This window comes from Pongo pygmaeus, chromosome 17 (assembly GCF_028885625.2).
Source record: "Pongo pygmaeus isolate AG05252 chromosome 17, NHGRI_mPonPyg2-v2.0_pri, whole genome shotgun sequence".
NCBI lineage: Eukaryota > Metazoa > Chordata > Mammalia > Primates > Hominidae > Pongo > Pongo pygmaeus.
Genome location: NC_072390.2, coordinates 34,902,258 through 34,912,733, shown reverse-complemented (window position 1 = coordinate 34,912,733; position 10,476 = coordinate 34,902,258).

Genomic DNA, 10,476 nt, shown 5'->3' with positions numbered 1-10,476 from the left:
CTCTGTGCTTATTACTGCCTGTTAGTACATTTCAGAAACCTTCCTGCAGGCCTCCTGGGCCTTGTGTCCAGAGCTAAGTCTTACGTGGATTCTTCACGTCCTATCCCCGGTTATAGAGGGAATAGTCCTCCAGCCAGAGTGTGTGTTGGCCCAGGTACTGGGTGTGAGCTGTGTTTGTATCTTTCTCTCTCTCTAGGTATGAAGCTCACATAGGTGGAGGCCCAGGTGGCAGGTGGTTGAAGCTTGAAGCTCTTCTCAGTTTCCATTGATGCAGGAGTAAGGGTCAGCTTGGCTCACTTAGTTTCTGCCTTGCCTAGGGTTCTTTTAGTCCTCATCACCCCACAGGACACCAACTCCATGTCCACCTAGTTCCACACCTGGGCCTAGCAGGCCACAGCTTCAGTCTTGCTTGTCTTTCTCTTCTGTATGTAGTCCAATGCTCTGTTCACCTTGCTTTTTTTCTTTTGAGACAGAGTCTCACTCTGTTGCCCAGGCTGGAGTACAGGGGCACAATCTCGGCTCACTGCAAGCTCCGCCTCCTGGGTTCAGGTCCATTCTCCTGCCTCAGTCTCCTGAGTAGCTGGGACTACAGGCACCTGCCACCACACCCGGCTAATTGTTTGTATTTTTAGTAGAGACAGGGTTTCACCGTGTTAGCCAGGATGGTCTCGATCTCCTGACCTCGTGATCCGCCCACCTCGGCCTCCCAAAGTGCTGGGATTATAGGCGTGAGTCACCTTCCTTCTGAGATGGAAATGTCTTTTCAGTTTTTCTCAGTATATTTTCCCCGTCATGTTGTGTGTTTCAGGCGGAAAGGGGGAGTGCATTGCATGAACTCATGAACTCACAATGCTATTCCAACCAGAATTCCCCTGGAATTTCTACTTGCAGGTTCACCAAACACTTGAAATTTCATAAACTCAAAACAAAACTGAAATTCTAATCATGTATTTCCCATAAAACCACTACTTTCTGGATTCTGTATTCTGGTTAATATTCCCATCCTCTTTTCATTTGCTGAAGTCAGAATCCTCATTTATTCTTTTCTCTCACCTTCCATATGTACCTGCATCCCATTTGACCACCAACTCCCCTCCACGCACGTGTTCATCCCATCTGTGAAGTAAGTTCATGCACATCTTATTCTATGACTCCACAGCCTGAAAGTTCTCAGCTACAGAAAAAGTCCAAAGTCCTTTGTGTGGCGTAGAGGGAAGGACAGGCACGGTTGTGGCCTGATTCTCTCTCAGCCTCAACTCTGGCTATCTTGCCCTTGGCTTTAACAAAACAAATCTATTGACAATAGATTTGTCTCTGTCAACCTGTTTCTGGCTCCAGTCCCCATTCCTGCCCTGCCCATGGCTCATCTGGCAAATGTTCAAGACTCAGAAAATAATTTCCATGAACTGCCTCCAATTCACTGATCCCTCATCCTTCATTTGCTTTTTTGTTTTATTTATTTAGTATTTATTTATTTTTTGAGACAGGGTCTTGCTCTGTTGCACAGGCTGGAGTGCAGTTGTGCCATCACGGATCACTGCAGCCTCAACCTCCCAGGCTCAGGTAATCCTCGTACCTGAGGCTCCCCGGTAGCTTAGACTACAGGCGCTCACCACCATGCCTGGCAATTTTTTTTTTTTTTTTGCATTTTTTGTAGAGACAGGGTTTCGCCATGTTGCCTAGGCTGGTCTTGAATTCCTGGGCTCAAGCTATCCACCCGCTCCAGCCTCCCAAAGTGGTGGGATTACAGGAATGAGCCACCGTGCCTGGCCAGAAGAATCTGATTTTACACCTCGATGATAGAATGTATCACACTACATGGCATGTGTTTGCATACCTTTCTTTTCCCAACTAGGTTGTAACCTACCTTTTTATATCCTTTTATTTTTCTTTTTTGTTTATTTGTTTGTTTGTTTTGAGATGGAGTCTCGCTCTGTCGCCCAGGCTGGAGAGCAGTGGCGTGATCTCAGCTCACTGCAAGCTCCGCCTCCCGGGTTCAAGCGATTCTCCTGCCTCAGCCTCCCGAGTAGCTGGGACTACAGGCGCCCACCACTATGCCCGGCTAATTTTTTTGTATTTTTAGTGGAGATGGGGTTTCACTGTGTTAGCCAGGATGGTCTCAATCTCCTGACCTTGTGATCTGCCCGCCTCGGCCTCCCAGAGTGCTGGGATTACAGGCGTGAGCCACCGTGCCCCGCCTTATTTTTCAATATCTAACACCAAATCTCACATATAGCATGACCCAGTGAATGCTTGTTGTATTGTTAGGTTGAATGAAACACAGATAAGTCTTTCCCACTAGGTCTTCTGTTTTTGTTTGTTTGTTTGTTTGTTTGTTTTGAGATCGCGTCTCGCTCTGTTGCTCAGGCTGGAGTGTAGTGACGCAGTCTTGGCTCACTGCAACCTCCACCTTCCAGGTTCAAGCCATTCTCCTGCCTCAGCATCCCAAGTAGCTGGGACTACAGGTGCATGCCACCATGCCTGGGTAATTTTTGTAGTTTTAGTAGAGACGGGGTTTCACCATGTTGGCCAGGTTGGTCTCGAACTCCTGACCTCAAGTGATCTGACCACCTCAGCCTCCCAAAATGCTAGGATTACAGGGGTGAGCCACCGTGCCTGGCCTCCACTAGGTCTTCTGTCTTCTCTTTGGTAAACTAAGGAGTTAGACTGGATGACCTGTAAGAGTCCTTCCAGGCTCCTCCTGCCATTGTTATGCTTTGAATGTATAGTTTAACTGTAACTCATGTAAAAATTATTATTTATAGATAACATCAGTAAATCTTTGATGCTTCAGGCCTCAAAATATGATGGCAGTAAAATTGATGGTTGCTTTAATAAATGTTTCCAGTTTATCCTGGTTTGGGGGCTTTTTCTTTGTTGTTGTTGCTGTTTTCAGCTAAAGATAAAACACAAATGAAGACCATCAGGTAAAAAGGTATGTTACTGAAAGTTTATATTGTACGTAATTACTTTAGACATTTTAATATAGTATTTATATGTTTGCTTAAAGTACTTGATTATGGTTTTATTCCAATGGAAGTCTTTCATTTGCAATTGTTTGGACTTTGTGGTATTGTTGTTTTAAGGATTTAAAAATCCATTCAATGGAGATCTTAGCTAATGTAGTACAATTGAAATAGTTTGGAAATTGGAAAATTCCTTTCAATCTCTTTGTCTGGTTTGGCTATTCCACAGTTTTCAGGTTCCAGTTGGAGATTTCAAGCACCTGTAAATGACATGAAATCTAAGCAAACTGAAACGGTGGTTCAGGTCACTCACTGCCCAAGAAAATCTGCTGTTCATTCATTTCACTCATTTGACATATATTCATGCAACCCCTACCAGGTACTAAGCACTGGGAACACAACTGTGACAAGACTGGTGGTTCCCACCCTCAAGGATGTTAGTGTTTACTGGGGAGAAAAAAGCAATTAAATAATCAACAAAAGGCCGGATATGGTGACTCACGCCTGTAATCCTAGCACTTTGGGAGGCCGAGGCAGGTGGATCACTTGAGGTCAGGAGTTTGAGACCAGCCTGGGTAACATGGTGAAACCCCGTCTCTACTAAAATACAAAAAATTAGCCAGGCATGGTGGTGGGCACCTGTAATCCCAGCTATTCCGGAGGCTGAGGCAGAAGAATGGCTTGAACCCCGGAGGTGGACGTTGCAGTGGGATGAGATTGTGCCACTGTACCCCAGCCTGGACCACAGAGTGAGACTCTGTCTGGAAAAAAAAAAAAATCCAGAAAAATACCATGTGTAAATGCTGGCAAAGTTAAGAAGCTTCTGAGTGCAAGAAACAGAACACCCAATTCCAACTGGGTTAACAACAAAGGAAATTTACATATGCCTGTGAAGTGCACATGTAGGATGGTTTCAGGAAGATTTGTTCCAGGCAGCTCAAAGCATGTGACAAGATCAAGCACTTTTTTCTCTTTATTTCTCAGCTCTGGTTCCATGATAAGCTCTTTTGTCATCACAGTTCTCTACAATCCCAAGATGGCTGCAAGCAACTCCTAAAGCTATGTGATTCACATATAGCGAGGAATAAGGAATCTGCATCCCATTCCCGGCATCCTGACTAAAGTCTCAAGATGAATTCTGATTGGGTCAGCCTAGGGCATATCCCTACCCCAACCAATCACTGTGTACAATGGGAGGAAATATGTTGATGGGCTTAGCCTATATCATGTGTTTCACCCTTAGGGCCAAGGATGGAGACTGTGTAACCAGATTGAAATAGAAAGGTGTTAGGAAAGGGGTGGGAGATGGGGGATGGGCTAGAACCCCACTAACATTTACTACAAGTGCTGTGATAGAAGAAAAAGAAAAAGAAAAAAAAGAAGAAAAAGAGTGCTTTGAGAGCAAGTAGTACTTTGGAAAATAGGATAGTGTAGCAGTTAGGAGTAAGAGCTCTGAAGTCATTCCACCTGTGTGTGAATGCCAGTTCTGCCAACTTACTTTCTGGCCCTGTACTCTGCCTCTTCAACTATGAAATATAGATAATGATAGCAACTTACTCCTCAGGTTAGTTTCAGGATTAAATGAGATAATGCATGTAAAGAGACTAAGACAATGCATAGGACTCTCAGCAGTTTTTATGTATTAGAAAAGGCTTCCAGGAGGAAGTGGCACTGATATGAAATCCCAAAGAATGAGGAAAAGTCATCTAAGGAAAAAAGAGGATTGGATTTTATGAGAAGAGAGGCTGGCCTCTCAATATTTGGCCTTAAATGGAAATTGTACCACCTCAGAAGGAAGTATTTTCCGTCTCACTTTCTAAATGAAATGTGTAATGATTTTACCAGACATATAATTTCTATAATGACCAGTGAGAACTAACTTCTAAGAAGGGCAGCAATGTGAAACTGGAGCTCAAGGAAAGAAAAAGTGGAAATAAAAATCAGTTTGTGCAGATTATTTTTGGAATTTGGCTTTCTTTTTTACAGGTCAGTGTATGTGAGCAAACTCTTTGGATTTTGAGGGCATCTATCCAGCTATGTTTGGTAGATTTATAGCAAGATACTTTTTTTTAAAGGGGAAGAGGGAGCTTCACAGTTAATTATTCATAGGTCATTGAAGCTAGTGAGAGGTTGGCCCCAAAGACACATAAGACCCAGCGAGGGCTGGATGCAGTGGCTCACATATGTAATCACAGCACTTTGGGAGGCTGAGGCAGGAGAATTGCTTGAGCCCAAGAGTTTGAGACCACCCTGGGCAACATAGCAAGACCTTATCTCTACAAAAAAACAAGCAAACAAACAAACAAAAAACTAGTCAGGTATGGTGGCACATGCCTGTAATCCCAGCTCCTTGGGAGGCTGAGGTGGGAGGATCACTTGAGCCCAAGAGTTCAAGGCTGCAGTGAGCTGTGATCACACTACTGCACTCAGCTGTGATTGCACCACTGCACTCCTGCCTGGGTGACAGAGCAAGACCCTGTTTCTTAAAACAAAACAAAACAAACAGAACAAAACAAAAAACAACCAGTGTCCCAGCGGGTAGAGTCTATGATTTATGAGTCGTGAGTCAGAGTAGCGTGAACGACTACAAAGTGAGTCCATGGAAAGGAAATGAGGCATCTTCCAGGGAAAGCAAATCCCAACCCACTTATAATGGAGGTCAGGGAGGACAAACTGGCCTTAATCAAACCCCTTTCCTTCTCATGCTCAGATCCAATCTAAACTGTGTCCATGGTTACCACCAGCAGGCTATAGAGGGCAGCCAGCACTCATTCAGTAAGCCTTTATGCAGCCCCTTCTGTGGCTAAGGCCCTTCTCTGGGTACTTTGGAAAATAAAAAAATGTATCAAACACACACGCTTCTAGGCTCTCACCCTCTGGGAGTAGTAAGGATCGCTAGCTAACATTGACTAGCTAACACTGACTGCCCTGTGAACATGGTTGTTACTATGATTGTCCCCATTTTACAGATGCGGAATCTCAAGCTCTGAGAAGTTAAGTAACTTGCTCCAAGCGCCACAAGTGATCAGGGACAGAACCAGGATTCAAACTCATGGCTATCTGACCTCAGACAGTTTGCTTTTAACCCTGCCCGTGCTTTCTGAGTTGCAGAGACTCACTGTGGGGTTTGTTGGAAGTAGGTACAGCATGTCTATGGACAGCTGTGCTCTAGTTTCTTTGCTGGGTAGGGAAAATGATGAGAAAGTGTGAACTGCGATTAGCTGGTGTGGATTGCCAAAATGAATTGTTTTGACCATTTTCTGTCTGTTATTTACAAAGGTAGTTGAGATCTCATTTGGTTCTTCATGGTGAATATTCATTTTCTTTCAAAAGAGTAATATTGAATATTGTAGTGCTCATTAGAAGTACTTTATTGATCTTCACATATGTGCACAGAGTTTTTTCTTTTTTTTTTTTTTGAGACAGAGTCTCACTCTGTTGCCCAGGCTGGAGTGCAGTGAGGCAATCTCAACTCACTGCAAACTCCGCCTCCCGGGTTCACGCCATTCTCCTGCCTCAGCCTCCCGAGTAGCTGGGATTACAGGCACCCACCACCATGCCTGGCTAATTTTTTTGTATTTTTGGTAGAAACGGGGTTTCACCTTGTTAGCCAGGATGATCTCGATCTCCTGACCTCGTGATCTGCCTGCCTCAGCCTCCCAAAGTGCTGGGATTAGAGGCATGAGCCATCGTGCCCGGCCTGCACAGAGTTTTTTCTAATCATAAAATTTAAATTCTGGTTGCTTTTATCTTGAGCCTTAAATACAATTTTAGTTCTATGATAGCTACTGCATTAGTCTGTTCTCACATCACTATAAAGGACTACCTGAGACTGGGTAATTTATAAAGAAAAGAGGTTTAATTGATGCACAGTTCTGGAAGCTGTATAGGAAGCAAGGCTGGGGAGGACTCAGGAAACTTACAATCATGACAAAAGGCGACAGGGAAGCAGGTGCGTCTTACGTGGTGGCAGGAGAAGGAAGGAGAGAGAGCAAGGAGGGAGGTGCTATACACTTTCAAGCAACCACATCTCGGGAGAACTCACTGTCACGAGAACAACGAGGGGAAAATCCACCCCCAAGAGCCAATCACCTCCCTCCAGGCCCTCTCCTCCAGCACTGGGGATTACAATTCGACATGAGATTTGGGTGGGGACACAAATCTAAACCATATCAGCTACAAAACTATAAGCTTAATAGAGGAGTCAGGCACAGTAACTTACACTGTAGGCTACTTAGGCTGCAGTGAGTTATGATCATAGCACTGCACTCCAGCCTGGGCCACAGAGTGAGACTCTGTCTCTAAAAAAAAAAAAAAAAAAAAAAGGAGAGTCATGTAAGTTTCACCAATTAAATGATTAAATGTGCATTATTCCCAACTGTAATCATATTTTACAAGTAAGAATTTTCAAAGATCCTCTGTGTGTGTACCTGTGTATGTGTGTGTGTGTGTGTGTGTGTGTGTGTGTGTGTGAGAGAGAGAGAGAAGAAACTGGTTTTCTCATTGAAATATTTGTAAGTTTGACAATTTTTCTGATTTTTTTTTAGGGCATAAAAACAGTCATTTCTCCTCCTTCCTTTCCTGATTCATGTTTTTATATATAGTAAACTTACCATTGCTAAAAAAAATTTGAAACATTTATTCTGCCACTTTAACAATATTTCAACAGAGCCATAATCTTCCTGATAAAGTAAAATTACACCGGTTCTTAAGAAAACATACCAAGCAAGGACTATCTCAAGAATGTGTGAGTGTTCTTAATCTTATTTCCTGACCTCTTTAAAGAACAGATATTCATTTAGTTGAAATTTCCTTTGGCAACTGTTTATGCAGTTTCTGGATCTTCCATGAGAGTAACCTGATTTTTTGTTGTTGTTCATAGTATATAGAGGTGGTTCTCAATTTTTTGTGTTTGCCGAACACTGCTGAATATAGATTTGGGGGTGGCACATTTGAAGTGATTAAAGTACAAGTACCTCACTATTCTGCTGGCTGGCTGTCAACAAAGTTGTTATTTGAATGAGTCTATCGACATGTTATTCCATCACACTGCAGATGCTCAGCTGGAGACCCTAGCTGTGGATCCTCTGGTGTAGGGGTGCAGAGAGTAGGCTTTGCAGTCATGCACGCTGAATCTGAATTCCTGCTATGCCATTTGTTTAGCTGAGTGACATTGAACAATTTGCTTAACCTCTCTGAATTTCACATTCATCAAAGAATCAGGGCAATAACACCTCCCTTATAGAACTGTTGTGATGATTAAATGAAATGATTTATGGAAGGTACTTAAAACACAGTGATCTCTCAATAAATGCCTGCTATTGTCGAATATCAGTCTTTCAGATGTTTTTTAAAGGGCCTCATCTTTGTGATCAGTTCAACTGCCTGTGTCTATACTATTGACTTATTCAATGATGTCTCCACTAAAGCCTTCTATTCTTGTCTAACAGTGCACTCTAATCATCTGCAGTCCCAAATTAGTTATGATTATTGATAGTGTTGGCCTCTTGAGAGGTATGAGTCCCATGAATATCTAGACCGACGAGGTTGTTCTTTATCACCCTCCCTTACCTCTTAGACAGGGGTTACTGATACAGGAGCTAGAAAGAAATTATTTAGGCAGATAGTAAGGGCAACAGAGCCCTCTGCGGAATTTCCCTTTTTTAAAAAAAGCAGCTGCTGGATCATTCATTTTCTAACAAAGAGTAGCCTGAAAAATCGAGTTGCAGACATAGATAAGCAAGCTGGAAGCTTGCACGGGTAAATGCCAGCAGCTGTGCCAATAGAAAAGGGCTACCTGAGGGCCAGGTATATTCAACATGGAGGCTCCATCCTCCCTTTTCTTTGTCACCACATGTATAGTAAAGAGCCTGGTAACATGGCGTCTACCAGGTAGAGAACTCATCTGCATAATAAGAGATTAGGGGGCCGGGCGCGGTGGCTCACTCCTGTAATCCTAGCACTTTGGGAGGCCGAGGCTGGTGGATCACCTGGGGTCGGGAGTTCAAGACCAGCCTGACCAACATGGAGAACCCCGTCTCTGCTAAAAATACAAATTAGCCGGGGTGGTGGCGCATGCCTGTAATCCCAGCTACTAGGGAGGCTGAGGCAGGAGAATCGCTTGAACCCTGGAGGTGGAGGTTGCAGTGAGCAGAGGTCGCGCCATTGCATTCCAGCCTGGGCAAAAAGAGCAAAACTCAGTCTCAAAAAATAAATAAATAAATAAATAAATAAGAGGTTAGGGTGGGACGGCCAGCTTCTTCACGTGCTGTGCAAATGGCACACCTAGTCCAACCAATATTTTGTGCCTTATGTAAATCAGACACCGCCTCCTCAAGCTCATTTATAAAACCTTCTGCATTTCACTGCAGAAGTGGCAGTCTATTTTCTCCAGGACCCCTCTCGGTTCAGAGAGCTCTTTCTTTTGCCTGTTAAACTTCTGCTCCGAACCTCACTCTTTGTGTGCCGGCGTCCTAGTTTTCCGTGGCCATGACACCACGAATCTCGGGTATTTACCCGAGACCACAATGCTGCTTCATTACCACGTTCCTGATTCCTAAAGGCCCAGGGCAGATTGAGCCCTAAATTCAGTTTCTACTCTACGTGAAATTTTAGGAAACTTCCCGTTGGGACAGGAGTTTGCTTCAAAATCAAGGGCTCTGGCCGGGTGCGATGGCTCACGCCTGTAATCCCAGCACTTTGGGAGGCCGAGGCGGGCACATCAGGAGGTCAGGAGATCGAGAGCAGCCTGGCTAACACGGTGAAGCCCCATCTCTACTAAAAACACAAAAAATTAGCCGGGTGTAGTGGCGGGCGCCTGTAGTCTCAGCTACTCGGGAGGCTGGGGCAAGAGAATCGCTTGAACCCGGGAGGCGGAGGTTGTAGTGAGCCGAGATCGCGCCACTGCACTCCAGCCTGGGCGACAGAGAGACTCCATCTCAAAAAAAAAAAATCAAGGGTTCCATCTGGAGGCTGGGGTTTCTGATGAGCATCTACCCTTTCTAGGCTAGTCTTATGCCTTAGCGTCTGTACTCTTCTTGCTGAGTGTCAGACAATCTCCACAGACACCGGCTGGGGACGCTGTAGAGGGGATCTGTGTGTGGATGGAATCTGTGATCTCTTTCAGTGCTGAGAGCCTGGACCTGCTCGGTTTTATGACCTACTGTTCTCCCAAACAGCCAGCTCTTAATTCCTTCTGCACCAATCTGCTTAGAGATGCAAACCAAATTTCATCACACCTCACACTCTCAGGTAAGTTCCGTGCTCTGATGTCCTATCCCTTTGCCACCTGCATGACCCCGGCACTGACACACACCCAGCCTCCCTGCTAAAATGTCAAAGTTGGGGCAGCTATGGCGGTGTCAATCTTCACAGCCGGAGTCACCATAATCCACAGAGACAGACACATGACTCATATTATAAAAAAATCCTTTAATACCAGACTAGAAATTCTGATGCTGACTTTTTGGATCGAAGAAATTTTGGTGCAACGATTTTCGTTGGAGAAAGG